Genomic DNA, 21,407 nt, shown 5'->3' on the forward strand with positions numbered 1-21,407 from the left:
CCTCACCAGACATCACTGACAACAACGTCGCCTATGGGCACAAACCCACCGTCGCTGGACGAGACAGGGCTGGCAAAAAGTGCTCTTCACTGACAAGTCGCAGTTTTGTCTCACCAGGGGCGATGGTCGGATTCACATTTATCGTCGTAGGAATGAGCGTTACACCGAGGCCTGTACTCTGGAGCGGGATCGATTTGGAGGTGGAGGGTCCATCATGGTCTGGGGCGGTGTGTCACAGCATCATCGGACTGAGCTTGTTGTCATTGCAGGCAATCTCAACACTGTGCGTTACAGGGAAGACATCCTCCTCCCTCATGTGGTGCCCTTCCTGCGGGCTCATCCTGACATGACAATGCCACCAGCCATACTGCTCGTTGTGTGCATGATTTCCCGCAAGACAGAAATGTCAGTGTTCTGCCATGGCCAGCGGAGTGCCCGCATCTTAATCCCATTGAGAACAGTCTGGGACCTGTTGGATCGGAGGATGATGGCTAGGGCCATCCCCCCCAGAAATGTCCAGGAACTTGCAGGTGCCTTGGTTGAAGAGTGGGGCAACATCTCACAGCAAGAACAGGCAAATATGGTGCAGTCCATGAGGAGGAGATGCACTGCAGTACTTAATACATCTAGTGTACTTTTGTTTTTGCCCCCCCCCTTGTTCAGGGACACATTATTCCATTTCTGTTAGTCACATGTCTGTGAACCTTGTTCAGTTTATGTCACAGTTGTTGACTCACGTTATGTTCATACAAATATTTACACATGTTAAGTTTGCAGAAAATAAATGCAGTTGACAGTGAGAGGAAGTTTCTTTTTTTGCTGAGTTTACATTGTGGATTAATAGTGAATACATCAAAACTATGGAATAACACATGGAATCCTGTAGTAACCAAAAAAGTGTTGAACAAATATTTGAGATTCTTCAAAGTAGCCACCTTTGACGGCTTTGCGCACTCTTGGCATTCTCTCAACCAGCTTCATGAGGTAGTCAACTGGAATATATTTCAATTAACAGGTGTGCCTTGTTAAAAGTTCATTTGTGGAATTTCTTTCCTTCAGTTGTGTTGTGACAAGGTAGGGGTGGTATAAAGAAAATAGCCCTATTTGGTAAAACTCCAAGTCCACCAAGATTGAACTCTTTGGCCTGAATGCCAAGTGTCACATCTGGAGGAATACTGGCACCATCCCTACGGTGAAACATGGTGATGGCAGCATCATGCTGTGGGGATGTTTTTCAGTGGCGGGGACCAGGAGACTAGTCAGTACCGAGGGAAAGATGGAGCAATGTACAGAGAGATCCTTGATGAAAACCTGCTCCTGAGCACTCAGGACCTCAGTTTGGGGCAAAGGCTCACTTTCCAACAAGACAACAACCCTAAGCCGACAGAAGAGAGGCTTCGGGACAAGTCTCTGAATTTCCTTGAGTGGTCCGGCCAGAGCCTGGACTTGAACCTGATTTCTATACTTTGCTCCAGTCATCTTACGCTTGATCCTGATTAGTAGGGATGGTGCCAGGTTTCCTCCAGATGTGACTCTTGGCATTCAGTCTCAAAAAGTCACATTTTTGTTTCATCAGACCAGAAAATCTTTTTTCTCATGGTTTTTGAGTCTTTAGGTGCCTTTTGGCAATCTTCAAGCATGCTATCGTGTGCCTGTTACAGAGGAGTGGCTTCCATCTGTTCACTACCATAAAGGCCTGATTGGTGGAGGGATGCCGAGATGGTTGTCCTTCTGAAAAGTTCTCTCATCTCCACAGAGGAACTCTGGAGCTCTGTCAGTGACCATTCTCCACTCTTTCGATTGCTCAGTTTGGCCGGGCGGCCAGCTCGAGGAAGACTCTTGGTGGTTCCAAACGTCTTCCATTTAAGAATGATGGGAGCCAATGTTTTTTTGGAGATCATCACTGATGCAGACATTTTTTGGTACCCTTCCTCAGATCTGTACCTTGACACTGTCTTGTCTCTTAGGTCTACGGACGATTCCTTCGACCTCATGGCTTGTTTTGTGGTCTGATATGCACTGTCAACTGTGGGACCTTATATAGACAGGCGTGTGCCTTTCCAAATCATGATTTACCACAGGTGGAGTCTAATCAAGTCGAAGAAACATCTCAAGGATGATCAATGTTTCCATTGGACAGCTCAATATCGAGTCTCATAGCAAAGGGTCAGAATACTTACAGTTTAAGTCGGAACTTTACATACACTTAGCCTGGAGTCATTAAAACTTGTTTTTCAACCACTCCACAAATTTCTTGTTAACAAACTATAGTTTTGGCAGGTCAGTTAGTACGTCTACTTTCCAACAATTGTTTACAGACATATTATTTCACTTATAATTCACTGTATCACAATTCCAATGGGTCAGAAGTTTACATACACTAAGTTGATTGTGCCTTTAAACAGCTTGGAAAATTCCAGAAAATTATGTCATGGCTTTAGAAGTTTCTGATAGGCTAATTGACATAAATGTCCTAACCGACTTGCCAAAACTATAGTTTGTTTTACAATATATTTGTGGAGTGGTTGAAAAACGATTTTTAATGACTTCAACCTAAGTGTATGTAAACTTCCGACTTCAACTGTATATAAACAGTCAACATATTAATCATAACCTGGTATCATATCATCATTCTGAACAGTCGTAACCTCCTTGTATCTGCAAACACCCACGTCTTACTTATGATTTAGTACTACACACATTGGTTTAATTATTTACTAGTTAATTAAATGGCAACATAGGATAAACATAAAGAGTGCTGCACCGGTTATTGACTGGAGACGTAATTTGCTGAAAACAGGTCCCTAGCGGAATGACAACAACATTGATGCTTGTGAAAGAAGAGATGGAGAGAGAGGGACAGAGACACTTAACATTGGCACATTCAAAAACTACTCTCACCTACAGTAACCGTATACTTTGCACACAAACCACCGCCTGCTTTGAGTAAGAAATCATTAATGTATTTACGTGAAATACCTTGGTTCGCCGGGGGTCTCTTGGTGAACAGGGCAGCCTTGGAAAGGGGGTTGGGCCTTTTCGCAGCAAGCTTGTAAGACTCTGATTGTTCAAAATGGTTCCAACAAGTCTTCTATTGTTGTCCTTCTTTGCAGTTGTCCGGTATCCAGTGACTTGTTGTCCTGAACAGAACTACAGAGTTGACTTCTCTTCCATTCGCTCTTGAAGAGGCTTCTTTGAAGATAGGCCAGACAGTCGTATCGATAGTTTGAGCAGAGTAACAGGATGGTCAAACTTAAAAACGCTTTCGAAGATACTTTACTTTCAGCCGTACCAGTGATTGTCCAGGGGGTGAGTTTACCGTCTCCACCTCATTTTGAGGTTCAAACCACCTGCAGCTTCATGCGTTTCTGGTCTAATGTGTTTTTTTAAAACCCATCATTTATACCGTTTGCTCGAAAGGGGCAGTTCCGGTAGGCTGGCATGCTTCCTGACTTCACTCCAGGCAGTAACTACTCACTGTGCAATGTTAGGTAAACTACTTATCTCTTAATGCTTCTCAAATCACATCGCTCTCTTAACAAAAACACTTCAATCATTTTTCATATTATATGCACAATGCAGAGTATGGAAACTTCATATATGTTGTGGGTATACTTTCCAAGTTATAGTATTTCCTTCATAACATTTTTAATGACATCACAATGACCATACCTCACATTCTAAGTTAGAAATATTGTTCCAGAATTCGATTTTGAATGTGTTAGTTTCAGCAAGAAAAAGTCTGTTGAAACAAAGCACATTCCTTTGGGTGAATCTTGAGTGCAGACCTGAAACTTTTCCCTTGATTTACAACAGGGCATGAGTTGTTAAACCCCCCTAGTTCTTTCATTCCCCCTCTAAGATGAGAGCGGGTCTGATTGAAGTTATTAATTGCAAATCTGATCTGACCTATTTGTATTCTCGTGCCCGGGGCAGCTCTAGCAGGGAAGAAATTTAACAAACTGATTGTTGGAAAGGTGGCATCCTATGACGGTGCCACTTTGAAAGTCACTGAGGTCTTCAAAAGGCCATTCTACTGCCAATATTTGTCTCTGGAGATTGCATGGTTGTGTGCTCGATTCTATACACCTGTCAGCAATGAGTGTGGCTGAAATAGCCAAATGCACTCATTTGAAGTGGTGTCCACATACGTTTGTATATATAGTGTATCTCATAAGTATTCACACCCGTGAGAATACTTTGTAGAAGCAGTGATTACAGCCGAGAGTCTTTCTGGGTAGGTCTCTAAGTGCTTTTCACATCTGGATTGTGCAACACTTGCCCATTATTCTTTTCAAAATTCTTCAAGCTTTGTTAAGTTGGTTGTTGATCATTGCTAGACAAACATTTTCAGGTCTTGCCATAGATTTTCAAGAAGATTTAAGTCAAAACTATAACTCGGCCACCCAGGAACTTTTACTTGGTAAGCAACTGTATATTTGTGTATATTTGGCCTTGTGTTTTAGGTTATTGTTTTGCCGAAAAATTAATTAATCTCCCTGTGTCTGGTGGAAAGCAGACTGAACCAAGTTTTCCTCTAGGATTTTGCCTGTTCTTACATCCATTCCATTTCCCTCCAGTCCTTAACGATAGCAGGCATACCCAAACCATGATGCAGCCACCACTATTCTTGAAAATATGGAGAGTGGTACTCATTAATGTGTTAATTGAAAAGTTAATTGTTCTGCAATGTTGGCAGTATTACTCTAGTGCCTTGTTGCAAATAGGATGCATGTTTTGTAATATGTTTTTTATTGTGTAAAGGCTTCCTTCTATTCACTCTATTCAATCAATTAGGTTACTATTGTGGAGTAAGTACAATTTTGATCCATCCTCAGTTTTCTCATACCACAGCCATTAAACTGTGTAAGTGTTTTAAAGTCACCATTGGCCTCATTGTGAAATCCACGAGCGGTTTCCTTCCTCTCTGGCAACAGAGTTAGGAAGGACGCCTGTATATTCTTTTTAGTAACAGAATGTGTATTATTATTTTCTTTAAACAATTCTGTGAGGGGTTCAGGTCACAGACAGGCAATAATAAGACAAATAATGCTAATTGTTTTTATGTCTGTCCCAGCTCCCCTCTCCGTCCCCCTTCTCGGTAGATGTGACCCATTCCTATTCCCGAGATGTGAGGTGTGAATACTTTCTGAAGGCACTGTTTTATTTTTCTCAGAGAACTTGGGGGGGCCAAAAAAACACTTGGCAAGCGGACCACCAGTTGGGGAAACCTGCCTTAACCTCAGGCAGTGGTCGTATGCCTGAATCTCTATGACGTTCTCAGGATTTGGGGCACACCTAATGTGCTAAATGAAGCCCTTTAAAGAATACACATACAAATGTCTAGGTTGGATTGACAATCTTTTCTAGATGAGGTTGTACTTACTGTATGTACCCACTCTGCTCATTTAATCTCTTTCAATCCCTCCCCCATAACGCCCATGAGCGTATTTAACTGGTTTAGAATAAACCGATGATCTATGCAGTTAGATTGTTGTTAGGCAGATTAGATCATTATGGGATTATAAAAGAAAAATTAGCTAGCAAACTCCATAGACAGATTCTGAGTCATATATTATGGGCATGTATTTATCAGCAGCTCAAAGTAGGATGGCTGATTTAGGATCAGTTTTGCCTTTTAGATCAAAATGATCAATAATATCTGGATGGGGGACCTGATCCTAGATCAGCACTCTTACTCTGATACGCTTGATATATAAGGCCCCTGACCTTACAGAGGGTCTACTCTTGGAGTGGTTGGTTGACGTTGGTTGAAAAAAGTTTCAAGTTTCATTAGTCATATGTACAGGATACACATAGTATACACCGTTCAACGAAATGCTTAATTGCAGGTTCCTTCTCGACAATGCAACAACAATAAGAAATTATAAACGATAAGAATAAAAACATAAAGTAAATGGCTCAGTAGAATAGAATAAACATTTTTGCATACTAAAATATTTACATGTGTTTTGGGGAAGGGGGGGATTTGTGCAAGTGTTTAATAAATTGTGCAGTATTGAGCAATCATAATAAGAGTCTGGTAGCAGCAGTTTAGGTATGTGTAGCATGAATGTATATGTGTATGTTTGTAGGTGTGTATGTCTTTGAGTGTGTACGTGAGTGAGTGCATGTGTGCTAAGGTGCAGAGAATCAGAGCAGGTGGTCAGTCCAGTTCAACTATCTCTGAGCCTGTTGGTATCAGACCTCATGCTCCGATTTGGGTGGGATGCACAGTCCCAGTGATGTACTGGTCTGTGGTCATGGACAGAGCAATTCCTGTACCAGATCGTGATGCGACTGATCAGCACACTCTCGATCGTGCAGTGGTACTATTTGGAGAAGACCCGGGGTGGCTTGTCAAATTTCTTCATCCACCTTAAGAAGTAGAGATGCTGTTGCGCCCTCTTGACAAGAGTGGTGGTGTTGAAATTTTTTATTTTACAAGTTCTCATTTGTAACTGCGACCTGGCCAAGATAAAGCATAACAGTTCGACCCATACAACAACACAGTTACAAATGGAATAAACAAACATCCAGTCAATAATACAGTAAAAAAAAGGAAAACAAAACATCTATATACAGTGAGTGCAAATGAGGTAGGATACGGGAGTTAAGGCAATAAATAGGCCATGGTGGCGAAGTAATTACAATATAGCAATTAACCTGTCCAGGACTGGGGAACCCCGTTCCGCTAGCGGAACTCCTCTCCAACAGCCAATGAAATTGCAGGGCGCCAAATACAAATCAACAGAAATCTCATAAATCAAATTTCTCAAACATACAAGTATTAGGCATCATTTTAAAGATAACATTCTCCTTAATCCAGTCACAGTGTCTGATTTCAAAAATGCTTTACAGCGAAAGCTCCACAAACAATTATGTTAGGTCAACACCAACTCACAGAAAAACCAAGCCATTTTTCCAGCCATAGAGAGGAGTCACAAAAATAACAAATAGAGATAAAATTAATTACTAACCTTTGATGATCTTCATCAGATGACACTCATAGGACTTCATGTTACACAATACATGTATGTTTTGTTCGGTAAAGTTCATATTTATATCCAAAAATCGTATTTTACATTGGCGTGTTATGTTCAGTAGTTCCAAAACTTGCAGTGATATTGCAGAGAGCCACATGAATTCACAGAAATACTCATTATAAATGTTGATGAAAATTCAAGTGTTTTGGAACTTTAAATACACTTCTCCTTAATGCAACCGCTGTGCCAGATTTTTTTAAAACTTATGGAAAATGCATAATCTGAGTACGGCGCTCAGAGCCCAATCCAGCCAAAATAAATATCCGCCATGTTGCGCAGTCAACATTAGTCACAAATAGCATTGCAAATATTCACTTACCTTTGATGATCTTCATCAGAATGCACTCCCAGGAATCGCAGTTCCACAATAAATGTTTGTTTTGTTCGATAATGTCCATCATTTATGTCCATTTTTGTCCAAATAGCTTCTTTTGTTAGGGTGTTTGGTAAACAAATCCAAAATCGCATTCAGGTCCAGTCGGACGAAAAGTTCAAAAAGTTATATTACAGGTCGAAGAAACTTGTCAAACTAAGTATAGAATCAATGTTTAGGATGTTTCTATCATTAATGTTCCAACCAGAGAATTCCATTGTCTGTAGAATGGAACGAGAGATACCTCTCATGTGAAATGCGCATGACTGAGAACGAGGCTGCTGGCAGACCCCTTAGTCAAACAGCTCCCATCCGGTCCCCCTTCACAGGAGAAGCCTGAAACAACGTTCTAAAGATGGTTGACATCTAGTGGAAGCCTTAGGAAGTGCAACATTACCCATTTCCCACTGTGAATTCGATACGGGCTGAGTTAAAAACTACAAACCTCAGATTTCCTACTCCCTGTTTGGATATTTTCTCGGGTTTTTGCCTGCCATATGAGTTCTATTATACTCACAGACATCATTCAAACAGTTTGAGAAACTCCCGACTGTTGTCTATCCAATACAACTAATAACATGCATATAATAGCATCTGGGACTGAGTAGGAGGCAGTTTACTCTGGGCACGCTAGTCATCCAAAAGTGAAAATGCTGCCCCCTATCCCAAATAAGTTATTAAACACTGGTTATAATATCATTTAGGACCTTGAGCGTGGCTGAGGTGCACCCATGACCAGCTCTGAAACCAGATTGCATAGCGGAGAAGATAAGGTGAGATTCTAAATGGTCGGTAATCTGTTTACTTGGCTTTCAAAGACCTTAGAAAGGCAGGGTAGGATAGATTTAGGTCTGTAGCAGTTTGGGTCTAGAGTGTCTCCCCCTTTGAAGAGGGGGATGACTGCTGCACATTTCCAATCTTTGGGAATCTCAGACGATACGAAAGAGAGGTTGAACAGGCTAGTGATAGGGGTTGCAAAAATTTTGGTAGATAATTTTAGAAAGAGATTGTTGATTTGTAGGGGTCCAGATTTTGCAGCTCTTTCAGAACATCAGCTATCTGGATTTGGGTGAAGGAGAAAACGGGAGGCTTGGGCAAGTTGCTGTGTTGGAGTGCAAGGCTGTTTACCGGGGTAGGGGTAGCCAGATGGACAGCATAGCCAGCCGTAGAAAAATGCTTATTGAAATTCTCAATTACAGTGGATTTATCAGTGGTGTCAGAGTTTCCTAGCCTCAGTGCAGTGGGCAGCTGGGAGGAGGTGCTCTTATTCTCCATGGAATTTACAGTGTCCCAGAACTTTTTTGAGTTTGCGCTACAGGATGCAATTCTCTGCTTGAAAAAGCTAGCCTTAGCTTTCCTATCTGCCTGTGTATATTGGTTCCTAACTTCCTTGAAAATGTGCATATCACGGGGGCTATTCGATGCTAATTCAGAACGCCACAGGATACTTTTGTGCTGGTCAAGGGCAGTCAGGTCTGGAGAGAACCAAGGGCTATATCTGTTCCTGGTTGTAATTTTTTTGAAAGGGGCATAGTTATTTAAAGAATAACCAGGGATCCTCTACTGACGGGATGAGGTCAATATCCTTCCAGGATACCCAGGCCAGGTCGATTAGAAAGGCCTACTCGCTGAAGTGTTTTAGGGAGCGTTTGACAGTGATGAGGGGTGGTCATTTGACCGCGGACCCATTACGGATGCAGGCAATGAGGCAGTGGTCGCTGAGATCTTGGTTGAAAACAGCAGAGGTATATTTGGAGGGCAAGTTGGTTAGGATGATATCTATGAGGGTGCCCGTGTTTACAGATTTGGGCCTGTACCTGGTGGGTTCATTGATCATTTGTGTGAGATTGAGGGCATCTAGTTTAGATTGTAGGATGTCCGGGGTGTTAAGCATGTCCCAGTTTAGGTCACCTAGCAGCAGTAGCTCTGAAGATAGATGTGGGACGATCAGTTCACATATGGTGTCTAGGGCACAGCTGGGGGCAGAGTGTGGCCTATAGCAAGCGGCAACAGTGAGAGACTTGTTTCTGGAAAGGTGGATTTTTAAAAGTAGGAGCTCAAATTGTTTGGGTATAGACCTGGATAGTAGGACAAAACTCTGCAGGCTATCTCTGCAGTAGATTGCAACTCCGCTCTCATTGGCAGTTCTATCTTGTTGGAAAATATTATAGTTAGGGATGGAAATTTCAGGGTTTTTAGTAGTCTTCCTGAGCCAGGATTCAGACATGGTTAGGACATCCGGGTTTGCAGAGTGTACTAGGGCAGTGAATAAAACAAACTTAGGGAGGAGGCTTCTAATGTTAACATGCATGAAACCAAGGCTTTTACGGTTACAGAAGTCAACAAATGAAAGTGCCTGGGAAATAGGAGTGGAGCTAGGCACTGCAGGGCCTGGGTTAACCTCCACATCACCAGAGGAACAGAGGAGGAGTAGGATAAGGGTACGGCTAAATGGTAAAAGAACTGGTCGCCTAGTACGTTCAGAACAGAGAGTAAAAGGAACAGATTTCTGGGAGCAGTAGAATAGATTCAAGGCATAATGTACAGACAAATGTATGATAGGATGTGACTTCAGTCAGGGTAAACCTGTGCATAGAGTGAAGATGAAAGAGATATTGTATCTAGGAATATAATTTAAACAAAGTGATGTCACCGAATGTGTTGGAGGTGGAATTAAAGTGTTTATTAAGGTGTATTGAGCAGGGCTAGAGGCTCTACAGTGAAGTAAGGCAATACATACTAACCAAAACAGCAATGGACAAGGCATATTGACGTTAGAGATAGGCATGCATAGCCGAGTAATCATGGGAGTCAAGTGAGTGGCTTCAGTCAGCTAGAGGCCTCGGATAGCAGCTAGAAGGAGGGCTTTAGAAGGACGTTACGATGGAAAAAAGTCGGCAGACGGATCAGCAGGGCTCCGTGTGGTAAACCAAGCAAATTGGCAGAATAGGTAAAGTGGCCAAAGAATTTGTCCTATGGGCCTCTTAAGCTAACAGTCCGGTGTGCTCTAGACAACTAATGTTAGCGGGCCAGTTTGAGTACCCCCTCGAGCAGATTTTGTTGGTAGTCCAGTCGTGAAGGATCAGCGGTGTTCCGTGCCCCGTACCGGCAGTAGAAGGGAGTCCGGGCCAGTTGGAGAAAAAGGGTATTATAGCCCAGGAGTTGCTATTGGTCTTCTTCTGCTAGCCGGGAAATGTGCCTAGCATGGGCTAACTCCAGGCTAATTGGTGCTAGCTTCGGGACAGGGACGTTAAACCAGGAATAGTCACTCGCATTGCAGCTAGCTAGCTGTGGTGATCCAGGTGAAAAGGTTCAGAACTTGCGGTAGGAACCTGGGGATATGGAGAGAAAATAGATCCGGTATGCTTTGTTTTGAATTGCGTTGTACAGACTGGCGTGTGCTTTCCGAGCTAAAGGTTAGCTGATGACCGCTAGCAGTGGTTGGCTGACTATTAGCTAGCTTCTGTTGTGGAATACCAGTACTAAGGTGGATAAGAATACATTAGAAGAGACAGATCCACACCACATTGGGTGAGGCGGGTTGCAAGAGAGTATTTTGAAGTTGAGCTTAAGAAAAATATAAAAGATATGCAAAGAAAAGATTTATATATGGGACATATACAAGACGAAGAACAAAGACATCTGACTGCTACGCCTTCTTGGGTCAATTGGTGATGTGGACCTTGAGAAACTTAAAACTGCTGACTCCCTCTACTGCAGTCCCATTGATGTGGATCAGGGCATGTTCCTTCCTCTGTTTCCCAAAGTGAACAATCAGCTCAACAATCAGCTCCTTTGTTTTTATGATGTTGAGGAAGAGGTTGTTGTCCTGGCACCACACTGTCATTTCACTTACCTCGTCCCTATAGGCATGGTCATCGTTGTTGGTTATCAGGCCTACAACAGTGGTGTATTCAGCACATTATAGTGGTGGTGTTGTGCGAAGCCATGCAGTCATGAGTGAACAGGGAGTATAGCAGAGGGCTGAGGACACAGCCCTGGGGGCCTTTTGTGTTAAGAGTCAATGTGTAGGAGTTGTTGTTGCTAGTCCTCACAGCCTGCTGTTTGCCCATCAGTTGCAGAGGGTGATGTCCAGACCCAGGCCTCTGAGCTTGTTGTCGAGCTTGGAGGGAACAATAGTGTGGAATGCTGAACTGTAGTCAATGAACAGCATTTTCACATAAGTGTTCCTCTTGTCCAGATGTGTTACAACCATGTGAATTGAGATGGAAATGGCATCTTCTGTGGATCTGTTGGAGCAGTAGGCAAATTAGAGTAGGTCCAGTGTGTCTGGCAGCCTGGCCTTGATGTGGGCCATGACCATTCTCTCGAAGCACTTCATGATGACGGCTAAGTGCGATGGGACTATAGGCATTTGGGCATGTCAATTTGTTTTTCTTGGGTGCCGGGACAATGGTAGTCTACTTGAAGCAAGTGGGGACTACAGCCTGGGACAGGGACAGGTTGAAGATGTCAGAGAAGACGTGTGTCTCAGCTGGTCAGAACACACTGAGAACGTGGCCAGGGATGCCATTTGGGCCTGGGCTTTGTGAGTAATCACTCTTTTGAGAGTTTTCCTCAAGTCAACTCGGAGAGTTGAAATCACCTGGCCATCCGGAGCAAAGACAATCTTCCTGGATGGCTCGGTATTGTCTGCCTCAAAGCAAACATAGAATTTGTCTGGTGGGCACCGCACAGCTAGATTTGCCTTTGTAGTCTGTGATAGTCTGTAGTCCTTGCCACATGCGACACGAGTCTGGGTTGTCAAACATCAATTCAAGTTTGAGTCTGTATTGTCTTTTTGTGTCCCTGATGGATTTGCAGAGCTCGTACCTGCTTGCCTTGTATGCAGCGCGTGCCACCGAGTCATCAGGCTTTGTTCTGCTGACATTGAATGCTGCAGTATGGGCTCTCAGCATGGTACGGATATCTCTGTTCATCCAGGGTTTTTGGTTGGGGTATGTCCAGATTGTTCATCAACACATTTCCTAATGAAGTCTGTAACTGACAATGTATATTCCTATATTCCTGGATGAGTCCTGGGTGGATGAATCTTTGAACATATTCCAATCAGTATTCACGAAACAATATTGTGCCATTGAGTCAGCCTCCTATGTCCAGCGCCTCACTATTCTCAGTATTGGTAGCTCCGTCTTAAATTGCTGCTTGAAGTTGGGGACTAGGAACAGAGAGACATAATCTGATTGGTCGAAGTGGGGCCGGAGGATGGCTTTGTATGTGTCACAGATGTTTGTATATACATGATCCATCATGTTGCTTCCTCTTGTGGGGCAGGATACATGTTGGTGATATTTTGGAAAAATGTGTTTTAAATGTGCTTGTTTAAATTCACTAAAAGACTGCTTCCAGGTGAGAGGATTCTAGCTGGCTAATGATCTTGTACAGTTCGCAGCATGCCACCTTGGTGTTTGCTTGTTAGGGTTATGATCCAGAAGTGTTTGTCGGTCGTAGGAAATTATTGCACAAACATTCTGAGCAAACAAATGAATAATTTACGCAAAAATAGCCATAAGTCGAGCTGGAACTGGCAAGACGTGCGCCCTCCTCGGCATTGCCATCTTATCTAAATCCATAGACATTGATAAAAAAATCCATATTTTACCCACAACATGAGTTTACTGCGACTAGAGGCATTGCCAGTTTGTGGTACACCCAGCACATACAGTGCCTTCAGAATGTATTCACACTCCTTGACTTTTTCCACATTTTGTTTTACCTGAATGTAAAATTAATTGCATGTAAGTTTTTTGTCATTGGTCTACACATAATACCCCATAATGTCAAAGCGGAATAATGTTTTAAAATAAAAAATGAAAAGTTGAAATGTCTTGAGTCAATAAGTATTCAACCCCTTTGTTAGCTGAACAAGTCACATAATAAGTTGTAGGAACTCACTCTGTCTGCAATAATAGTGTTTAACATGATTTTTGAATGACTACTACATCTCTCTACCCCACACATACATTTATTTCTAAGGTCCCTCAGTTGAGTAGTGAATTTCAAACACACATTCAACCACAAAGACCAGGTTATCCAACGCCTCACAAAGAAGGGCACTTTGGTAGATAGGGGAAAAAAGCAGACATTGAATATCTCTTTGAGCATGGTAAAGTTGTTAATTACACTTTGGATGGTGCATCAATACACTCATTCACTACAAAGATACAGATGTCTTTCCTAACTCAGTTGCCGGAGAGGAAGGAAACCGCTCAGGGATTTCACCATGAGGCAAATGGGGACTTTAAAAGAGCTTGAGGATGGAAAAAAATTGAGGATGGATCAACAACATTGTAGTTACTCCACAATTACTAACCTAATTGACAGAGTGAAAAGAAGTATGCCTGTACAGAATAAAAATATATTCCCAAACATGCATCCTGTTTGCAAGAAGGCACGAAAGTAATTCTGCAAAAAATGTGGCAAAGCAATTAACCTTTTGTTCTGAATACAAAAAGTTATATTTGGGGCAAATCCAATACAACACATTACCGAGTACCACTCCATATTTTCAAGCATAGTGGTGGGTGCATCATGTTATGGGTATGCTTGTAACGGTCAAAGACTGGGGAGTTGTTCAGGATAAGAAATAAAATGAAAGCTTTCCACCAGACACTGGGAGATTAATTCACCTTTCAGCAGGACAATAACCTAAAGCACAAGGTCAAATATACACTGGAGTTGCTTACCAAGAAGACAGTGAATGTTCCTGAGTGGCTGAGTTAGAATAAATGTATGGCAAGACCTGAAAAATGGTTGTCTAGCTTTGATCAACAACCAATTTGACAGAGCTTGAAATATTTTGAAAATAATAATGAGTGAAAGTTGTCCAATCCAGGTGTGTAAATCTCTTAGACATACCTGGAAAGACTCACAGCTTTAATTGCTGCCAAAAGAGTTCTACAAAGTACTTACTCAGGGTTGTGAATACCTATATAAATGAGATATTTCTGTATTAATTTTCAATACATTTAAAACATGTTTTCACTTTGTCATTATGGGGTTTTGTGTGTAGATGGGTGAGAATGTTCGGTTTGAATTCATGCTGTAACAACAAAATGTGTAAAAAGTCAAGGGGTATGAATACTTTCTGAAAACACTGTATGATATGAATATCATATATAATCTACACAATAATGGAAAGTTAACAGACAGTATATCAAAGGAAACTATTGAATGGATATGTCTACAAATCCTACAGCACTTTTCAGCTGTGCTAACATAATTGCAAAAGGGTTTTCTAATGATCAATTAGCCTTTAAAATGATAAACTTGGATTAGCTAACGCAATGTGCAATTGGAACACAGGTGTGATGGTTGCTGATATGGTTGCCTATGTAGATATTACATTAAACAAATCAGCCGTTTCCAGCTACAATAGCCATTTACAACATTAACAATGTCTACACTGTATTTCTGCTCAATTTGATGATATTTTAAAAGACAAAAAAAAAAAATCTTTAAAAAAACAAGGACATTTCTAAGTGACTCCCAACTTTTCAACGGTAGTGTATATATTACATTATTCAAGGTTTATGTTTAAAATGTTCATAAGTGGGGTTAATTCGTGTACATTTCACTGTTTTCAAAAATATATTGTTCAAAACGAGCTGTTCAGTTACCTGATGCCATCAGCAGCTCCGGGCATTTGACCTGCCGCCCAGCGCTTGGATTGCAGTGCAAGGCTATTACAGTGCTTGCTGTTGGGGGGGGGGACTGCAGTAATGAATGAAAATCATCACATGATCTTCACAGTTAAATGTTATTTTGTTCACTTGTCACATCTGTGCCTGTTGCATTTTCCCTGTTCTTGTGTCACTGATGCACTCGTGAGCTGGCCACTGCTCGTTCTAAAAATATAACTTTTGGAAAATCAAAACAGTGGCAGCAGGTGAAATAGGTGTTTATGCTGTTCTTCAAAATGCACAGATCACTTTATCTATATTCCCAAAGAAACTAATAATTCTGTCATGCTGTTTTGTTGACAATATGTCAGACATAAATAAATCCCTAATCACATGAAATAAATGATGATCTTCAGAAAGCAACAAAATAGCTAGGGCTTTACAGTGATGGTGAAATTTGGGTTAAAATCGTCCTATAGCTGACACAGGGTTGATGGAGTGACGTGTTTGTGTGTGTCATAACTCATCATGTAACTCGCCCCTCCAGGTCCGTCACAAGGCGTCTCAGAAGGTGTACGCCATGAAAAAGCTGAGCAAGTTTGAGATGATGAAGCGCTCGGACTCTGCCTTCTTCTGGGAGGTGAGAGACATCATGGCTTTCTCCAACAGCCCCTGGGTCATACAGGTGAAAGGGAGACAGAGTCACACATGCACGCACACATAGGCAAACATGTGCACACCTTCACGCATCTACAGTTCACACACAGACCGACAGTCATCTCCAAAATGATTGGCACCCTTGATACATAATACAAATACAGAGCTATCCCCATAATCTCCAAAGTGTTCTCTTTCAATTGCTACCATAGTCATGCATATGTGTTTTTATATTTATTCTGTTATAAACATTTCAATTTGTCTGGATCCATATAGGCCTTTTTCCACAAGTATAAAGTGTTAAGGAACTATTGTGGCCTTCCATGTAGGGCTGCATGATATGAGCCAAAAATAGAATTGTGATTTTCATACCAAATATCGCGATTGTGATTTGACTTGAGATATAGATCCACACGCTTGGGTGAACTGTTGGAATCATAGAAATACAATTCTGTATATTAAGAAGCTAAGTGTAAATCGGCATCGTTCTTGTTTGTAACAATCTGTTTACTGCATTTGACCTAACATTACAGCATGAAAACTTCCAGTGAATCTAGCTGAGGAGGAGGAGGAACTGCACTGCTTAGTTGACAGGGGTGGGGCTTGGTGTGTGTTGGAAGCAGCCACAAGAGGAGAGAAGAAGAGAGACTATAAACAGAGTAAACTTCAATAACGGGCATTACACGTAGCTGAATGTCGTTTCAAAATATTGCATGCGATATGGGTATTACACACGTCAATATTGCGATTTCGATGTGAATTCAATTACTTGTGCAGCCCTACTTCCATGGCTTCCTGTTGTACTGGGGTATAAGAGAGACGACAAATCAAATCAAATCAAATCAAATTTATTTATATAGCCCTTCGTACATCAGCTGATATCTCAAAGTGCTGTACAGAAACCCAGCCTAAAACCCCAAACAGCAAACAATATAAACAGAGTAAACTTCAATAACGGGCATTACACGTAGCTGAATGTCGTTTCAAAATATTGCATGCGATATGGGTATTACACACGTCAATATTGCGATTTCGATGTGAATTCAATTACTTGTGCAGCCCTACTTCCATGGCTTCCTGTTGTACTGGGGTATAAGAATGACTTAACAAGCATGTAAAGTCCTTTTGTTATCCATCACCAGGCATAGAAATCACAAATGAAAAGCGACAAATGTTTGTTGACTTTCATAAATCAGGCAATGGGTAGAAAAATCTACCCATGGATCTAGTCACCGTATCTGCCGTCTGTAGTGTATACAGGCCTGTTTTTAACCTCCATTCCGGGGCCAGGTCTTTAATAACATGCACAATTTTTTCCGTCATTGTACTAAACTCCCGACTACATTCACTACATTATATTGTACTGGGCCCAAAATTCATACATGTACAGTAACATAATTGTATTCTGATTAGTACATCCTGATTGAAATGTATACATAATTAGTCATAGATAAAAATTCCCTTAACAACCATTTACCAATATTACGGCAACAATTAAGAGGTTTAAAACCACTGCAACAGTGGTAAACTTGCCTGGTAGAGGACCCAGGTGAGCACTGCTACACAGTGAGCACGGCTACATGAACACAATAATGCTTTGCAAGAAGAACGATTTCCCTAATCATCCTGTTGACATGGACACACACAACTTGGATAAATACTGAAAATCGTCAAAATAAATGTTCCACCACAATAACCATGTTGTTTTTGCTAAGACTTATTTGATTCTGAGATTGGACATAGAAGGTTTGTATGTGAAAACTATTTATAAAAGATGCGTACTTTACTTGCACATAATAGGAGGAGGCTTGCGATAACCGGTGCTGGCACGTGTGCAGGTAAAATACACAGCTGGAATGCTGATTTAAGCTGTTTACATGTCCTAATCATTTGAAAGATTACTCAGAAATTCAGGTGTTTTATTCGGCGTATGTAATGAACTTCGTCTGCTGTTAGAAGAGAAGCAAACCGAAATGCAGCGTGTAGGTTACTCATGACTTTTAATGAAGCTAATACGGTACATGAAATAACGGAAGAAGAAAACAACAAACGAATGAAACTAATACAGCCTATCAGGTGACTAACACTAAGACAGGTACAATCACCCACGAAATACAACACGCACTCAGGCTGCCTAAATACGGTTCCCAATCCGAGACAACGAGAATCAGCTGACTCCAATTAGGAATCGCCTCAGGCAGCCAAGCCTAACTAGACACACCCCTACTAATAAACACTCCTAATTAATACAAACCCCAATACGAAATACAACATATAAACCCATGTCACACCCTGGCCTACCCAAACATATAACAAAAACACAAGATACAATGACCAAGGCGTGACAGCGTATGCTTACTTCGATTATAATCAACATTTTGCACTGGTCTCCGGACAGATCCACATTGAAAACCAATACAATTTTTGTTTTTTTTAAGAGGGCAGTCCGTAAGTGCAATTCGAAGGATACCAGGGATATGTACAAATGTTGTATGGAGTAATGGTCTAAGATCCCTCCCCATGTCTTCTTCAATCTAATAAAACATTATAGAAAACGGCTAAGTGATGTTATCCTCATAAGGAGAGGTGCACAAAATATTTAAAGTGATTTTTTAGTTATTTTTTTTTCTCTCTGAACAATGGTATTAGTATAAAGTAATATAATTTCCCAATAAATGTTGCTCAGTATTTCTATTCATTTTATACAGGATACACACACACACTCCTCTCACTTTCTCTTAATGTGAATCAATCATTGTTGTGATATAAACTCAGGACCCAAAGATAATTCATAAAAATCCAAATAACTTCACAGATCTTCATTGTAAAGGGTTTAAACATTGTTTCCCATGCTTGTTCAATGAACCATAAACAATTAATGAACATGCACCTGTTATGAAAACTTAGGACACTAAAGAGGCCTTTCTACTGACTCTGAAAACACCAAAAGAAAAATGCCCAGGGTCCCTGCTCATCTGCGTGAAGGTGCGTTAGGGATGCTGCAAGGAGGCATGAGGACTGCAGATGTGGCCAGGGCAATAAATTGCAATGTCCATACTGTGAGACGCCTAAGACCGCGCTACAGGGAGACAGGACAGACAGCCGATTGTCCTCACAGTGGCAGACCACATGTAACAACACCTGCACAGGATCGGTACATCCGAACATCACACCTGTGGGACAGGTACAGGATGGCAACAGCAACTACCCGAGTTACACCAGGAATGCACAATCCCTCCATCGGTGCTCAGACTGTCCGCAAGAGGCTGGACTGAGGGCTTGTAGGCCTGTTGTTAGGCACGTCCTCAACAACGTCGCCTATGGGCACAAACCACCGTCGCTGGTCCAGACAGGACTGGCAAAAGAAAAGTGCTCTTCACTTTTGTCTCACCAGGGATGATGGTCGGATTCGCGTTTATCGGAGGGTGAGGGCTAGGGCCATTCCCCCCAGAGATGTCCGGGAACTTGCAGGTGCCTTGGTGGAAGAGTGGGGTAACATCTGACAACAAGAACTGGCAAATCTGGTGCAGTCCATGAGGAGGCGATGCACTGCAGTACTTAATGCAGCTGGTGGCCACACCAAATACTGACTGTTACTTTTGATTTTAACCCCCCCTCCTTTGTTCATTATTACATTTCTGTTCGTCACATGTCTGTGGAACTTGTTCAGTTTGTATCAGTTGTTGAATCTTATGTTCATACAAATATTTACACATATTAAGTTTGCTAAAAATGAACACAATTGCCAGTAAGAGGACGTTTTTCTTTTTTGCTGAGTTTACTATCCTTTCCGCATGTTTTTCAGCTATGCTGTGCTTTCCAAGATGAACGCCACCTTTACATGGTTATGGAGTATATGCCCGGTGGAGACCTGATCACCTTGACCATGAACTATAATAATAATAATAATAATATATGCCATTTAGACACAGTCATGTGTGCATACATTCTACGTATGGGTGGTCCCGGGATTGAACCCAGAGAAGTGGGCCCAATTCTACACTGCCGAGGTGGTGCTGGCTCTAGATACCATACACTCTATGGGTTTCATCCACCGTGACGTGAAACCAGACAACATACTGCTGGACCAAAATGGCCACCTCAAGCTGGCTGACTTCGGCACCTGCATGAAGATGGACTCGGTGAGTTTTGGTGGTGGAGATTGGAGAATAAATAAAAATGTGCACCCCTTTTGGCTCCCCAGGACCAGGATTGAGAAGCACTGGGGAAGTGCTAGGGAAGTGCTTCCCAATCCTGGTCCTGGGGAGCAAAACGGGTGCACACTTTTGTTTTTGCCCTAGCACTTACACACTTGACTCAACAAATCAAGTCATCATCAAACTTTAATTTGAATCAGGTGTGTTAGTGCTAGTGCAAAAACAAAAATGTCCACCCCTTTGGGTCCCCAGGACCAGGATTGGGAAACACTAGTCTACGGCCTAGACTGGGCATTAAGGGTTTGCTGAGGGAGACTCCGTCCTCTCCCGTAAATTTGTCTTGTTATGGTCATTCTCTCTGAAATGGCAAACTCAAGCCCTAGACCAGAATTTTTTCTGCTTTTCTCTCTTGAGCTAAAATTCAGCAAATATTTTGGCAGTGAACTGTGTCTGGCTGAAATCTGCTTTTGAGAGAACACCCTGTGGTCAGATTTTGAATGCAATGTCAATTTCCCCAGACAAATTGCATCAGATTTAGTTACTGAATCATGTCTTATAAGCACAGGTGCAGTGTGGCAGAAAGCCGTTGGACAAAATGTTTGGGCTAGTTTCTCAGACACTGATTAGGCCTAGTCCTGGACTAAAAAGCATGCTCAATGGAGAATCACCAAAGGTTTTAGTTCAGGACTAGGCTTAACACTAGAACCGCTGGCCCTCGAGGGACCCCCCCCCCTTTCAAACTAATGAGCAGTCTGACTGCAACATTCTAACAGTGTAATTAATACATTTAATGTATGCTATTGCAAAAGTAAATATTTGGTTGTATTTATGAAGTTCTTAGGTAACATAAAAATATATATTTTTAAATAACACAATAGCATTTTCATTAGTTTATGTTACTGTAGGCTATATGTAAACACACAAAAAATCAAGTGTTCAATCAATTTTATTCCTGGAGTGCCTTTGTTACAACTATGAAACAGAAAGCATATGTTGTAATGCGGTTATAAGAAATCCCGCTATGCCCTCCGACGAACCATCAAACCGTGCTTCTACACCTGCATTGCTTGCTGTTTGGGGTTTTAGGCTGGGTTTCTGTACAGCACTTTGAGATATCAGCTGATGTACGAAGGGCTATATAAATACATTTGATTTGATTTGATCAAACAGGCAAAGCGTCAATACATTACTAAGATCGAACTACAGGACTAATATACCGGCTCTGACGTTCCTCGGATGTGGCAGGGCTTGCAAACCATTACAGATTACAAAGGGAAGCACAGCCGAGAGCTGCCCAGTGACACGAGCCTACCAGACGAGCTAAACTATTTACCCTCAGGAGACTGGAAAGATTTGGCATGGGTCTTCAGATCCTCAAAAGGTTCTACAGCTGCACTATCGAGAGCATCCTGACTGCTTGCATCACTGCCTGGTATGGCAACTGCTCGGTGCATTCAGCTCAGTGCATCACTGGGGCAAAGCTTCCTGCCATCCAGGACCTCTATACCAGGCGGTGTCAGAGGAAGGCCCT

At 41.8% G+C, this 21,407-nt stretch overlaps 1 pseudogene; it reads left to right on the plus strand.

Annotated features, from left to right (window-relative positions):
* Positions 1-19,759: 19,759 nt before the first annotated feature.
* The window catches only part of LOC123995524, a 43,118-nt pseudogene continuing 41,470 nt past the window's right edge, over positions 19,760-21,407 (plus strand).

The sequence above is a fragment of the Oncorhynchus gorbuscha genome, linkage group LG14 (assembly GCF_021184085.1).
Source record: "Oncorhynchus gorbuscha isolate QuinsamMale2020 ecotype Even-year linkage group LG14, OgorEven_v1.0, whole genome shotgun sequence".
In the NCBI taxonomy this organism is placed as follows: domain Eukaryota; kingdom Metazoa; phylum Chordata; class Actinopteri; order Salmoniformes; family Salmonidae; genus Oncorhynchus; species Oncorhynchus gorbuscha.